Here is a 14,427-nt window from a genome sequence, read left to right as displayed (position 1 = left end):
CTTGGAATTTCCATTGGTCACTTGTAGGAATCTTTGCTATCCTGGCCCAGGTGACACTTAGCCCTGAGAACACATGGTCGTCTTGGTAGGTTTGAGATTCTCAGATCAGAAACTCCAGATTCGAGCTTGTCCGGACAACCACCTTCACGGACATTATGTTTTCGAGAGGAATTAGAAAAATCTGATGAATTCCTCCCTCCAGGTAAGTGGTTTGTCTGTCTCTTTTCTGGATTTGGGAAGTTTCAAACTTGACCCCTGATCATTGAATGCTCCACAAGATTACATCTGGACACTTGGCTTTTTATTTCTACATGATTTCCTATTGGTTTGATTTTCATTCTGAACTTTGGCAGGTGTATTTTTATTTAAATATAATGACAATGTGCTAATTTTCAGCAAACCTCCTTCCATATGTTGTCAGAACAAGGAATCAATACTGTTTCCATGGCAAGAGGTGGGGGAGAGAATTTCATTGGAGCCCAACTGAGCACTTTGCCTGGAAGGGCAGCCTTCACACAGGAATGAAGCCCTCTCGAAAAGGGTGCTTTTAAGCACACTTCTACAGCCCTCCAAACCAAAGGACACACCCCAAGCATCACAATCATCCATTCCTTTAAGTCTTCACAGAGATGTCTTGGGACACATTAGCATGTACCCAGTGGGACCCCGTGACGCCAGAGCTATGCAAAGGGAGACCTCTCTTCAAAGAATTCTAGGAGCTTAGGAAAGGAGGCCTCAATTCTTTTCTTCAATGTCCTCAAGAGATCATTCTTGACTTGGGATTATGAGTAAGGCAGAAGGACAACGTAGTTCTGATAAGCCCCAAGTCCAGCCTCTTGTTTCAAATCAAGTTGCAAGCTTCAATCAGCACGGCCTCCACATCTACTTGAGTAGATAACAATGTTCTCCTCTCAGTGCTTGCCCCTCTAGTATCCCTTCTTCCCAATGATTCCTTTCTTATCCCTTGAATCAGTGCCTCTTTGCTCTCTTCAAGTTTCTGTGTGCGGTTTCTGTTTGGAAAAGCTGTTTCTGGATATCTCTCACGTGGGTATCCTAGCCACGGCAATCCTCGGACTCTAAACTTGCTGCCATCTTGGGTGACACGTTCACCGTGACGTCAAAACACCCTCAGAATTCTAAGTTGTCCTGAAAACCTCCAGGCACACAGTGTTTCAGAGCCATCTCATATCAGTCTGACGACTCCACCTTTCCAGGTAGGATAGTTTTCCTTGTTCTGGATTTCTTGTCAGTTTCTAACTTTCTCGTGGAACTTGAAAGGTATGCTACATTCCCTCTACCCACCAGTTTCTTTCCTTTAAGATTATCCCTTGTTTTATATCTTATCCATTGTGTATATGCCCAATTGGGTGGACTTTCCTCAGAGAAAGTCCTGGAGGCCCTCCCAATTGGAAGTTGCCCAGGCAATCCCCTGATGCACAATGATCGTGTGATCTCCTATCAGTCTGAAAATTCCACTTGGCATGTTACATGTTTTACTTCCTTCATCATTTGGGGAAGTGTTCCTGATGCGTTCATAGATTGTCATATTCTCATGGCTCTTTTTCTGATGCATATTGTTAAGGTCTTGTGACAATTTCTCCTTCTTTACGATCTCTGTGCCCACCATACCTTGAAATCTGTATTTCCTAATGCTAGTAATCTGATCTGCACCCCTGATGCTAGCTGGTGAAGCCCGGGCCGCCCAAGTGGAACGTAGGGACCTACCTGCTACATCACAGCGCTGGCCCTGAATTGGACTTTTGCACCACCCTTTGACCTGACCTGTGAAGATGTTGGCCTGCTTTGATCATTCATGAAGGAATCAGTAGTAACATCATGAACGGTGACGTTTTCTGTTGGTTCATGAGTTTAGCACGGAACATGTTCTCTTGGTAGTATTCCTCTTCATCTCTTTGCAAAGGTCTACCTTTCTGTAGCATCATTGAGCATGTTGAGGTGATTACCAATACTTGGAAGTTCATCTTCTCTAACCTCTTTCTGTCTCCAAAGCTTCCAGTTGTAAATCTGCATCCCTTTTGGGAGTTCTGGTTTTATGTGAATTGATTGCTGTAACCCAACATTATAATAACCTATAGCTTTCAGATCTACATCCACATAGATTTAGACTTCAGAGTAGGTTACATCATCTTCACCAACGTAAGCCTAATTACTGTCCCTAACCACACACCTGTCCCTAATCAACACTTTCTCTCTCTGGCCACTGCCCCACTTTCCCTCTGGGAAATGCCAATCCATTGTCATGTGATACCTGTTTGTTGGTCCGTTCTTGCTCTTCTCCTTGTGCATGAGATCCTGTGGTATTTGACCATACCCCTGGGGCTTGTTTCAGTTCCCCCAGTACCCTCAGGAGCCATTCTGGTGGTCACAAATGGCTGGCCTGAATCTGTTCTTATAGCTGAGTGCTATGCCTTTGTGTGGCTATAGCCCATCTTCCTTCTCCATTCATCCCTTGATGGGCACCAGGCAGGCTTCCAAGTCTTGGATATCGGGAATAAGGCCAGGGTAAATAGAGGTGTGCACCAATCTCTGTGTATGAGTGTTTCCAAGTTCTTTGGATAAACACACCACAGAGGAATAGCTGGATCATATGGTCGATGTATTCTGAAATGTCTAAGGCAACTCCTCACCGTTTTGTGTCGTGGCTGCACCTGTTTACACTCCCGACAGCAGTGCAGGAGGCTTCTCTTCTCTCCACCTCCTCTCCGAATCTTATTTCCTGTCTTCATCCTTATAGCCATTCTGACTGCCGTGAGCTGCTCTCTCATTGCCTTTCAGATTTGCACTGACCAGAGACTTAATGATGATGAACATGTTTTCATACAGCCTGTTGGCCATCTTTCTATCTTCCTGGGAGAAATGTCTGTTTCCAGCTTTTGCCCAGATTTTAATGGGGCTTGTTTTTTTTTTTTTTTTTTCTTGTGGAGCCGTATGAGTTTATTGGCTCTTTTGGCTATTCACCCCTTCACCAATGTGTGGTTTGCAAACATCCTCTCCCAGTTGTGCTGTCTTTGCATTGCATCAATGATTTCCTTCGCTATGCAAAAGCTTTTGTGTTTGATGTAGTCCCATTTGTTTCTTGTTTCCTTTATTGCCCTTTCCCAGACAGACATGCTTCTTCCAAATACGAGGCTAAGAAAAATGACAAAGAGCACCCTACCTACGTTTTCTTCCAGAAGTCTCATGGTTTCCAGTGTTACATTCTAGACTTTAATCCATTTCGAGTTGGTGTTTGTGCCTGGTGTAACACCGTGGTCTACTCTCCTTGTCTTACATGAGACTCTGCACTCTTCCTAACACCATTCATTGTAGAGACTTTCCTTTCTCCACTGTCTCCTCTTGGCTCCATGGTCGAAAATGGGGTGTCCATATATGTGTCCCCATACCTCTGGGCTCTCGATTGTGTTCCTTGGTTCTGTTTCCTTGTTTTGCATCCCAGCCTGCGCTTTGTCCATTTCAATTTCTTTATCCTATATGTTGAAATCAGAAAGTGTTATACATTGAGATTTGTTCTTTTTCCTCAGGATTCTTTTGGCTATTCGGGGTCTTTTGTTGCTGGATGTAAACTTTAGGATGCTCGCTTCTATCTCTGTGAGAAATATTGCTGCAACTTTGACTGGGACTGCATGGAATCAAGAGATTTATCTATGCGGTGTGGACATTTCAAGTGTGTTAATTCTTCCATTTCAAGAGCATGGAATATCCTTCCACTTCCTTGTGTCCTCTCCCATTTCTTTCTGCAAAGGTTTGCTAGTTTTCTGTTTACAGAGCTTTCACCTGTTCGGGTGAGGTTATTCCTAGGTATCTTATTCTTCTTACTGGCATCCTTTTTCTTTTTTATTGAGGTTCAATTTTCCTATTCTTTGCAACTTTTGATTTGTTTCCTTTTGAAAGAGATTTATCACTGTGCTCACATCTGCTGGAAATGCTCCTGTATTTGCTGAGGAAGAGTGGCTCTGTCTAACGTCGCTTCTCATCGGTCTCTACATTACCTCCCTCGCCTGCCCCAGAATGGCTGTACCAGCGGTGAGGAGGTTTACCCCCAGGATTCTATGCTTCCAACTCTTGGCTGCTGACACAGAATGCGCGGACTTCTCCAATTCTTTGCTGACCAGCCCCATTCATGTTCCCTCGGCAACCTGCATTTGAGGGGAATGTGACTTAAATAGGCTACTTCAGCCCAACTCTGGCACTGAGTAGATGTAGCCAGTTTGTATTTTTGGTCAACTGTGATGTCAGAGAATTTGTCATAATTGTGTCTCTGCTCTCCCGGCAAGCTTCATGGACACAGGGTTTCATAGGACGTTTGGAGGAGTCTCATACCCACCCTTTCCAGGTAGCCCAGGTTTTACCTCGCTGAAGTTTTTTGGTTTGTGTCACTTTCTGACTTTCAAAAGTTCAAGCAGAGTCTGTCTAAAGCCTGACATCTTTCGTTGTGGATTATTCAGGTGTTATTTGTGTTTGCCTTCCCTATTCTGAGCCCATTTTGTTTTTCCATAGCATAATCATCGTGGTCTTTCTCAGATTTCCCCCTTTGGTATGCTTGTCAGCCAGTTCTCCTTCATCCCAAGGTATCAATTTTCTATTTCTTTAACCACCCTATGTTCTATAGGCCTACCTGTGAGTGCTTTTCATTGTTGGGTGTTGTCTTTGAATTTACATTGGTCACTTGTAACAATCTTTACCATGCTAGCCTTGGTCAAAATGAGCACTGTGAACACGCGTTCATCTTGGTTGGTCTGACATTCTGAGATCTTAAACTCCAAATTCTAGGTTGTCATGTTAACCTTCTTCATGAACATAATGTACCCGAGACAAATTAGACAGATGTGATGAATTCCGTTCCAGGTAATAATACTTTTCTGTCTCATTTCTGGATTTGGGAAGTTTCGATCTTGCCCCCGATCCTTGAACGTTCCACTAGATTATGTCAAGATACTGGCTTACTGTATTTCTATAATGTGTGTTATTTGTTTGATTTACAACCTCAGTTATGGCATGTTTATTTTTCTATAATGATAAGTGTAATGTTCTAATTTTCAGACAACCTCCTTTCACATGGTGTCAATACACGCCATCAGTAATCATTCTAGTCCAAGAGATAGGGGGAGTATTTCATTGGAGCCAAACTGAGCACACTAGCCTGGTAGGGCATCCCTCACAAAGCAAGGAAGCCCTCTGGAAAAGGGTGCTTCTCAGCACACTTCTGGAGCCCTGCCAAACAATGCGACATATCCGGAGCATGATGAGGGTCTAGTCCTTCAAGGGTTCAAAGAGATGTATTGTGACACATTAGCATGTACCCAGTGGGCCTCCATAATGCCAGAGCTATGGAAAGTGAGACTTCTCTTCAATGAGTGCTAGTGGCATAGGAAGGGAAGCATCGATCCTTCTCTACAATGTCCTCAGGAGATCATTCTTGATTTGGGATTATGATTAAGGCAGAAGGACAACGTAGGTCTGATAAGACCCAAGTCCTGCCTCTGGTTTCAAATCAAGTTTCAAGCTTGAATTAGCATGGCCTACCCATATTCTTGAGACAATCACAATGTTCTCCACTCAGTGCTTGTCTCTCTGTTATTTATTGCTTCTTCACAATGACTTCTTTCTTATCCCTTTAATCAGTGGCAATTCTAACTCTTCAAGTTTCAGTGCTGGTTTCTGTTTTTAAATTCTTTTCTGGGTATCTCTCACTTGAGTAACGTAGCCTAGGACAATCCTCAGACTATAAAGATGAGGCCATCTTGGGTGACATGTTCACTGTGATATCATAAACACCCTCAAACTTCTCAGTTGTCCTGGCATCTTCCATGCACACAGTATTTCAGAGCCATCTGATACCAGTCTGATAGTTTTCCATTTCCTGGATTTCTTGTCTGTTTATAACTTTATCTTTGGACTTTTAAATGTCTACTACATTCTCTCTAGACACTGAATTCTTTACTTTAAGTTTATCCTTGGTTTTATCTGTCACATTTTGTGGATATGGCCAAATATGTAGACTTTCCCCAGAAAAAGTCCACGAGTCCCTCCCAAGTTGAAGTTGCCCAGCCAATCCTCTGATGTTCAATGATCGTGTCATCTTGTGCAGTCCGACAATTCCACCTATGCAAGTCACATCACTTCCTCCGTTCTGTATTTGAGAAGTCTACCAGATGTGTCATAGATTGCAATATTTTCATGTTGTTTTCCTGGTGCATATGGATAAGGTATGCTCACAATTTCCACTTATGTTTGATCTCTGCCCGCACCATACCATGAAATCTATGTCTCCTGATGTTACTAATCTGATCAGCACCCGTGATGCGAATCCATGAGTCCCAGGCCACAGACTAGGAACGTGGGCTCTTACACACCAGAACACATGACTGGCCCTGAATTTTACTTTTGGACCGATCTTTTGCCTGAACTTGGGAAGAAGCTGGCCTGCTGTGATTATTCGTGAAGGTAATGAGTAGTAACCTCACAGAAGGTAACATTTTCCCTTGGTTCATGAGTTTAGCATGGAACACATTGTCTTTGTAGTATTCTTCTTTATGTGTTTGCACTGGTCTACTTTTCTGTAGCATCATTAAGCATTTGGAGGAGATTCACAATCCTTGAAAGTTTACCTTCTCTAATCTCTTTCAGCCTCAAAAGCTTTATGCCGTAAATCTGCACAGCTTTTTTGATTTTTTCTTTCCCTCTGGGAACCACCAATCCAAAGTGAAGGCTGCCATCAAAGCTAAAATGCTCCGTTTGGCCCCAATGAAATTCTCTCCCCCTATCTCTTGTCATAGAAGAGTATTGATTATGTGTTTTGACACTGTATGTGAGGCAGTTGGCTGAAAATTAGAACATTACACTTATATTTAACGAAAAACAAACATGCCAGAACTGAGGATGTAAACCAAACAACTAGGAAACCCTACAGAAATAAAGTAAACAAGCATCTAGACGTAATCTACTGGAACAATTAAGGATCCGAAGTCAAGGTCTAGCCTACCCAAATTCAGAAAAAGAGACATAAAAATGTCTTACCTGGAGAGAGGAATTCATCAGATTTGTCTAATGTGTCTCGGAAACATTATGTCCATAAGGTGGTTGCCAGGACAAATTAGAATTTGGCGTTTCTGATATCAGAATGTCAAACCAACCAAGATGACCTCATGTTCTCAGTGCTCAGTTGTACCTAGGCCAGGATAGCAAAGATTCCTTCAAGTGAACGATGCAAATTCAAAGACAAAACCCAACAATCATGAAAGCACTCACACATCGGCCTAGAGAACATATGGTGATTAAAGAAATACAAAATACCTAACTTGGAATGAAGGAGGACACACTGATGAGCATATCTATGGGAGACAGCTGTGAAAGACCATGAGGATTGATGTGGATTAAGGCTGCCCCCACTCGAAAGCCCAAGGTTAGCTGGTGAACATGCAGAACCATATGACCCATTGAATTTCTTTTGGTATGAATTAGAGATGCCCCAGTGAGAGAAGCCCAGGTCATGCTCACCTACATGCCTATCTATGGGGCCAGTTTTGTATCTAGTGTTATATGACCACACAATAACAAGAACCTATCTGAACTGAAATCATTTAACGACTTTTTACATCATCTTTTCTTTTTCCAGGAAAAATAAGTCACGTACCCATGCCTTATAAAATTAGTCCTTAACCTCAACTCCGGAAAGCAGCAGGAGCTGTGACTACCCATGGGTCCTTTCCCAATGCAGCAGCAGCAGCTCTTCACTGCCCATAGGTCCTGTCCCCATGCTATCCTGTACCATTGTCTAAATAAAAGAACACCACTGCCAGACCTTGACGGTCCAAGAAATCTTTCTTTCAAGTCTTGAGCTTGCCGACCATGCATCATATCTTGTGGCCCGTATGGGGAACATGCTTCATCAGTTTGTGAGCTCGAATTCTGGTAAGTGCCCTTTTCTTCCTTGTGCCTCTCTCTTATTCGAGGATGGATCTAAATTCACTTCTCCATCAGGAACTGTCTTGAATAGCTGCATGAATTCACCAGGCACCTATTACTTCCAGGCAGAATAGGAAAGATGTTCACCAGGCACCTGTTACTGCCAGGCATACCAGGGAAGATATCCAAGGGATGCAATTCTGGGGGACACCCCCATCACCCCTTGCTATAGGCACCCCACAGTAGGAAGAACAGGTAAGATGCTTCCCTAGGTTCAGGGGGGATTTTTAAGGTAATGGACCTGTCTCTTTCATCTTTCTTAGAGTTACAATGGCCAATTTCGTCCCCTTTTGAGCTTTGCAACTGGAAAACAAAGAAATCTTTCAACAGTCAAGTCCTAAAACACTGGGAGCCCCAACTTTGGCTTTCTGGGCCTGATCACCCCAGCGACCCCAAGTAGGGTGCCCTCTGTTGGCGGTTGATTCATTGAGTATTTTAGTCACCTACTGAGTTGGCTATGATGTTAGGAGACCTGTGATTTATTCTGTGAACTGTCGTGCTAGGGTAATATGCCCCAGCATTGGAACTGTTGTGTGACTTTTATCATGATAACCCTCTGGGAATGGCCATGAGGGTGAGGTCTGGTGTCTTCTTTTAATTTCTGTGTTTTGCTCATCATGTCCTCTGTTGTCACCAAGTCGAGCTTAAGTTCAGGCTGGACTTGACCAGAACCTGGACCTTCTGTAAAATCGAAAAACTTGAAAATGTTTTGAAAGGGACTTAACTCTCAACCCGGGTACTGGGAGCCCCGGCCTCCAGCATGTTCCAGGCCTCTGGAGGCACTGCACCTTCGTCCAGTTCACTGTCAGTCTGACACTGGCTTTACTGCCATGGAGAATGACGTAAGCATCCCAAGAGACTCACCACTCAGGGTCATTCTAACTAATTAGAAACACTTTCAATTGTATGGGTATGCCCCAGAAACTCCATCTGGGGGAAAATTTGTGATGTATCTCTGTGCCTTTATGGTGCACTTGGACAGGTAGATCAACCTAGAATGTCCTTCAAGTTACAGTCCAGTTTCTGAGAAATCAAGAGCAACTGTCCTTACAAAATCCTTGCAGACTGGAAAGACAGCTGTAGAGGCAGTTCAGATTCCACCTACTTCCTTTATCATGAAAAGCATTCTCATCCCCCCTCTCCAGGAATTACTATGTAGCCCATCACTCATTCTTAAGACTGAAAAAAAAAAAAGGAGGGGAAAGGATAAATGGTCATAAGTGCACCCTTGCAGAAAGTCTACCATCTCGAGGGTCTTCTCCATAAGTATTAGTAAAAAGGCTCAAAACAAAGTGTGGATTCATAAACAGTGAGCTTTATATTATTGTACCTGATTCACTGGAGTAGTTTTTAAAACAATGGTTGTACAGTCTCTGTCTATGTGTGTCTATGTGTACCTTATATGTGTGATATTTTTACCCCTGGATGGTATGGCCAAAATTAAGATCTCTGTTTAGTTGGCTTAAAGTAAGTGCTTACATAAATTCTAATGTAGTAGAAATTAACTCAGTGCCTTTCAAAGTTAACGTGATGTGAATTAACCTTTGGTAAATGAAAGCTTGTTAAAGTTTGTTGGTTTGATTGAAAATTATCTTGTCAGAGTTGTCGGTATTTGCATAGGATGTAGGCATTCAGCATGGGTTTTCTAGTCATATAAGCTCACTTTCTTAAATTTCTCAGCAAAATAATAGCTTTATATGATGACCAGTTTTGTCTAATGCCTCATGAGGTTTCTGTAGGTGATCTGGACATAATTGTTGGGAAAAAATGGTTTAAATACATAAAACTCATAAAAGTGAGTACAACTTTTATGCTCTGTATACTTGTTGAAAAACCAACAGCTTCGAAATTTTTCTGTGTAACAATCTTGAGTTTTGCAAAGTTAAGTTAAATGATAAAAAGATGAATATGTGGGTCATTTTTGGATAGGCTGAAACACTGAATCATTATTAATAAACACATCTAAGTTATCTACTTTTGGCTTCTTCTTGAAGAGGCTAAGAGCGTTTGGGTGTATTAAAAAGCATGCCTTGTGTTTTATTGTAAAGCGGCATGTTTCTAAAGTTATGAAGTGTTTAGAATGCTGATATAAAAGACAATTCATAATTATTTACTTTTTTAGCGTTTAGTAGATCTGTTAAGGCTTAAAAAGTTCTAATTAACTTATGGAATTAAAACTACAGGAAATTAATAGGGAAAAGAGCTCTGTATTCAGGGAAGTTAAAATGTATGCTTTCAGTAAAAAAGTATAAAGAATGGAAATATTTTTGTTTGATGGGTGAAGAAAAATAAATTTGTCCTAATGTACTAGAAAGGAAAAAAGAAAGAGTTGTTGACAAATTCTGAAAACGAAAAAGAAAGCTGAAGAAGGTTTGTGAAGTAGAAATTCTGAAAGGAGTTTTAGGCCTACTCAAGTAGACTAAAGTAAGTTCAATTAAGTGAATGAGTTTGAATGTGAAACATAAGTAGGTGAAGAAATTCAAATTTGGTTTTCTCTAAAATGATACTTTTTCTTGAACTTTGGAGCTGCTCTTGATAAAGAGGTTATAAAAGCTCTTCCTTTGAGTAAGTCTACCTAAGAGACGAATCTGTTTTGTGAAAATAATGACTGAGGTCACTCTTAAGATTTTTGACTCTTTCTGTCATCACTTTGAATAGATACCTGAGCATTGTTTCACAGTGAGTGTTGTTTCCTATTTGAAGAAGCATTTTAAAAACTTTGGATATGTTTTGACAAGCTTCTCCCTCAAAAATATTCAAATCCTGAATGAAGTCTTTCTTTTGACCTGGTGGACAGAAGAGAAATTACTCTGAGGATTTTCAGAGGGCACCTGAGACTTCTCAAAGAAATTTGCTCTCTGTTCCTGTAAGGAGGAAAACATTAAACTAGTTAGGCTTATTTTTTCTATTAAATTACATGGAAAACTGTGAAACAAGTGATGATAGATCTTCTTAGTGGTATTAGATGTGTAAATGTTATTAATATAGATGTCTTCAAATTATATAGCATTCCTAAGATTCTGATCTTTCCTGGTTATCAGTCATAAGTCCACTTATTATCTGGAAGGGTCATATGTCACAGAAGTATCCAAGTTTCTTTGTCAATTGCCCTTTTGAGTCCTTTGTCCATTTGCAGATAGTTGTTGTTTTACTCTGATGCTTTTTTCTTTTGCAAATATGTTTCGTCTTCCAAGATATTCCTGGAAAGGATTCTGACACAGAGGATCTAAACTACAGGTTACTGATAAACTTTCAGATTGTAAAACTGAGCTGAGTAAGAAACTACAGAATTGTAACAGAAACTAAGCTCCTCGATCTGCTAAGGACAGATTTAGCTCAAGAATTGATTATACAGGACTGTGTGAACTGATGAGGAGGATTATAATTTTTTAGGACTTCTATTTTGAAATATTTTTGAGTTTTGATGTGTTGTGTTGTTTTCTCATAATGAAGGAAATCTTTTTCTCTTTTCTCTTATGCTAATTTTGACTTGCAGCCATTTGGTGAAATTTTACCTTTATGAGCAAAACTGAAACATTCATCTTTTTCTCTGTACCTTATCCCTCGAGAATTTGGAAACCCTTTGTGACTGAGTTTGGTCATTTCGTGGCAATATTTGCATAAGTTCCATAAGAATCTGTTCTCCTTATAACAGGACACATTGGTTATATTACCAAGGCTTTGACTGGAATGTCATATTTGAAACATACAGGCTCAGCTATGACAAGACAGCATTTCAGGAACAAAGATTGGACTTTCTGGAATACAGCCACTCGGAAACACGGGCCTGGTACCATGTTTACAGAGATTCCTGCAATCTTACCCGTTAAGTAAGGAAACGTGCTTATTTGGCAGGTGCAAGTAACCTCCAAATACTTTGGGGGACCTGAAAGAGAACTCCACTCAAATCTGTAAGTACTGCAGGCAAAATCTGATGGCAAATCCTTGGCTTGGCTTTTCTGGCCTCTAGAGGCCTTCACAGTTATATCCGAGATTCCTCATAAAAATTTCCAGCAAGGCATACTTAAAAAAGCCTGTATAAACAATTGCTATTCTTGTAGCTGTTATGTAAATAATTGGAGCATGTTGTATTGAAACTACACTTTACTTGCAAACCTGTTAATCCTGATTTGGCTATCTTTTGTAAAAATGAGGGTGATTTAAGAGAGGAAAAAATTATGTTTCTGTAGAAGCTATAGTAGGCATTCATGGATATTAGATTCTAGCTCTTTCTTGTGCAAGATTCATCTATTACTAATCGTAATGTCTCCTTGTGCTCATCTATGTCTAACACCTGCGAGTTCCCTGGCCACATTCAAACATTTTCCTTTAAAACTACTCCCCAAATACTAACTAGATTTGCCTTGTCACAGGTGGATTAGAAACAAGTTCCAAAGGTAAATTACCTAACTTATCGATACACACAGGATGGACGATATGAAATTTGGGATGAATGTATTTGGTTCACTCCTACTAGTGGTCAACTCACTAAAAGGTCACTCTCTGTTGGGACCAAACCAATGAAACCTGTGATACATGGCATAATAACAGCCGACCTATGGGAAAAATTCGCTGTTATATGTGTTCTCATATCATAGTCTTAAAAAAGTACCGATTGGTTTGGGATTCACTGGGATAGACAGCCCAGCACACTTTGGTTAGTCCCTAATGAAGCTCAGTGGCTATGCGGCTCCAATTTATGGCCTTTGCTGCCACCTAAGTGGATTGCACGATGCACACTAGGCTTTGGCTGGATGCAGGGTAGAACTACATTTACTACATCTCCTCCTGCTATCCTACCCAACCTGCAGCAGCCCTGGACCAGCTCTGTCTTCCACTGGTATGAACATCTTTCCGCAATTTTCCTTCCCCAATTAGGTATCGAAAGTGTCGTCTTGCACATGGAAGTCCTAAACAAATTTATTATGAAGGCATTAAATGAGACACAACATAGCATTTCGCTGCTCAATTTAGAAGTATCCCAAATGTGTAAGGCAGTCCTCCAAATCCAAATGGCACTGGATGTCTTGACAGCAGCACAAGGGGGCACCTATGCCATTATAAAAACTGAATGTTGTGTCTATATTCCTGACTACCGTCAAAATATTTCTGGCTTCCTATCCCAACCACCAAATTAAATCCATGTCTTATCAACCCTAACTCTAAACGATTGGTTGAACTCCAAGTCAGGACCAGGTTTCTGCACTACTTCAATACGTTATAAATTGGGTTAAACATACTGCTTGTATTTCTTATGATATTTTGTTGTCTGTTTCATTGTTTGTCTTCCGCATGTGAAAAAAGTTTCACCTCCTGGACCACCTCTCGTCAAATGATTCTCTCGTCTCCAGAGGCTCTGTATACCTTGTCAGCCTTGAACTCCACAGGTGAAGCCTTCCAGTCCACTGAACTTCCTACTTGTACCTATGACCCCATTTAGGGACAGCTCTGCGACCTTGTACAGCCATAAGTAGTTACAGAAAACTGACCATCGTCCATATCCCCAAACCTCTCCAGTCGAAATGGGTTCAGGGGGTGTTTATGATGTACATTAAAGCTGCCCCAGCTAGGGAAGCCCAGGGTGATCTGGCCTACATGTCAAACTATATGAGCCGGTGGAATTAGAGCTGACTCAGGGAGAGAAGCCCAGGGCATCATCATGTACATGCTGATCTATATTGCCAGATCCATATCTAAAGTTACATGACTGCACAATAACCAGACCCCATCTGCACTGAAATCATTTAAAGACATTTTACCACATCATTTCTTTTTCCAGTAAAAATAAATCATGTACCCATGACTTATAAAACTAGCACTAACCCTCAACTCAGGGCAGCAGCAGGAGCTTTGACTGCTCATGGGTCCCATCCCCAGGGAGCAGCAGCAACTCTTCACTACCCACGGGTCCTGTCCCCATGCAATCCCATACTATTCTCTAAATAAAATAACACCAATGCCACACCTTGAATGTGCGAGAAATCTTTCATTCGAGTCTTCAGCTCACCGAGCCCATATTAACAATTATAACATGGAAAACAAAAAACCATCCCAGAAAATGGAAGGCACACAGAAATCACAGCTGAATAATCCACAATGAAAGATGTCCGTTTCAGAAATACCCTGAATGTTCAAAAGACAGAGAACGTCACAAAACCAAAAAATGCAGCAAATGTCAAACCTAGGCTAAATGGTAAGGGTGAGTTATGAGACTGCTAAAATGGGGCTCTGAAAACCTGTGTCAATGAAGTTTGCCGTGATAGCAGAGACACAATTCTGAGAAATCCTCTGACATCACAGTGGAGAAGAAAAACAAACTGGCCTCGTCTACACAGTGCAAGATTTGTCCCAAATAGCATATTCAACTCACATTCCACATCAAATGCAGGTTTCCAATGGAACATGAAAGGTGCTGTCCAGTGGTGCAGTGGTGAAGTCCAC

The sequence above is a fragment of the Equus asinus genome, chromosome 26 (genome assembly GCF_041296235.1).
Source record: "Equus asinus isolate D_3611 breed Donkey chromosome 26, EquAss-T2T_v2, whole genome shotgun sequence".
In the NCBI taxonomy this organism is placed as follows: Eukaryota; Metazoa; Chordata; class Mammalia; order Perissodactyla; family Equidae; genus Equus; species Equus asinus.
Note: the sequence above shows the minus strand (reverse complement) of the source record.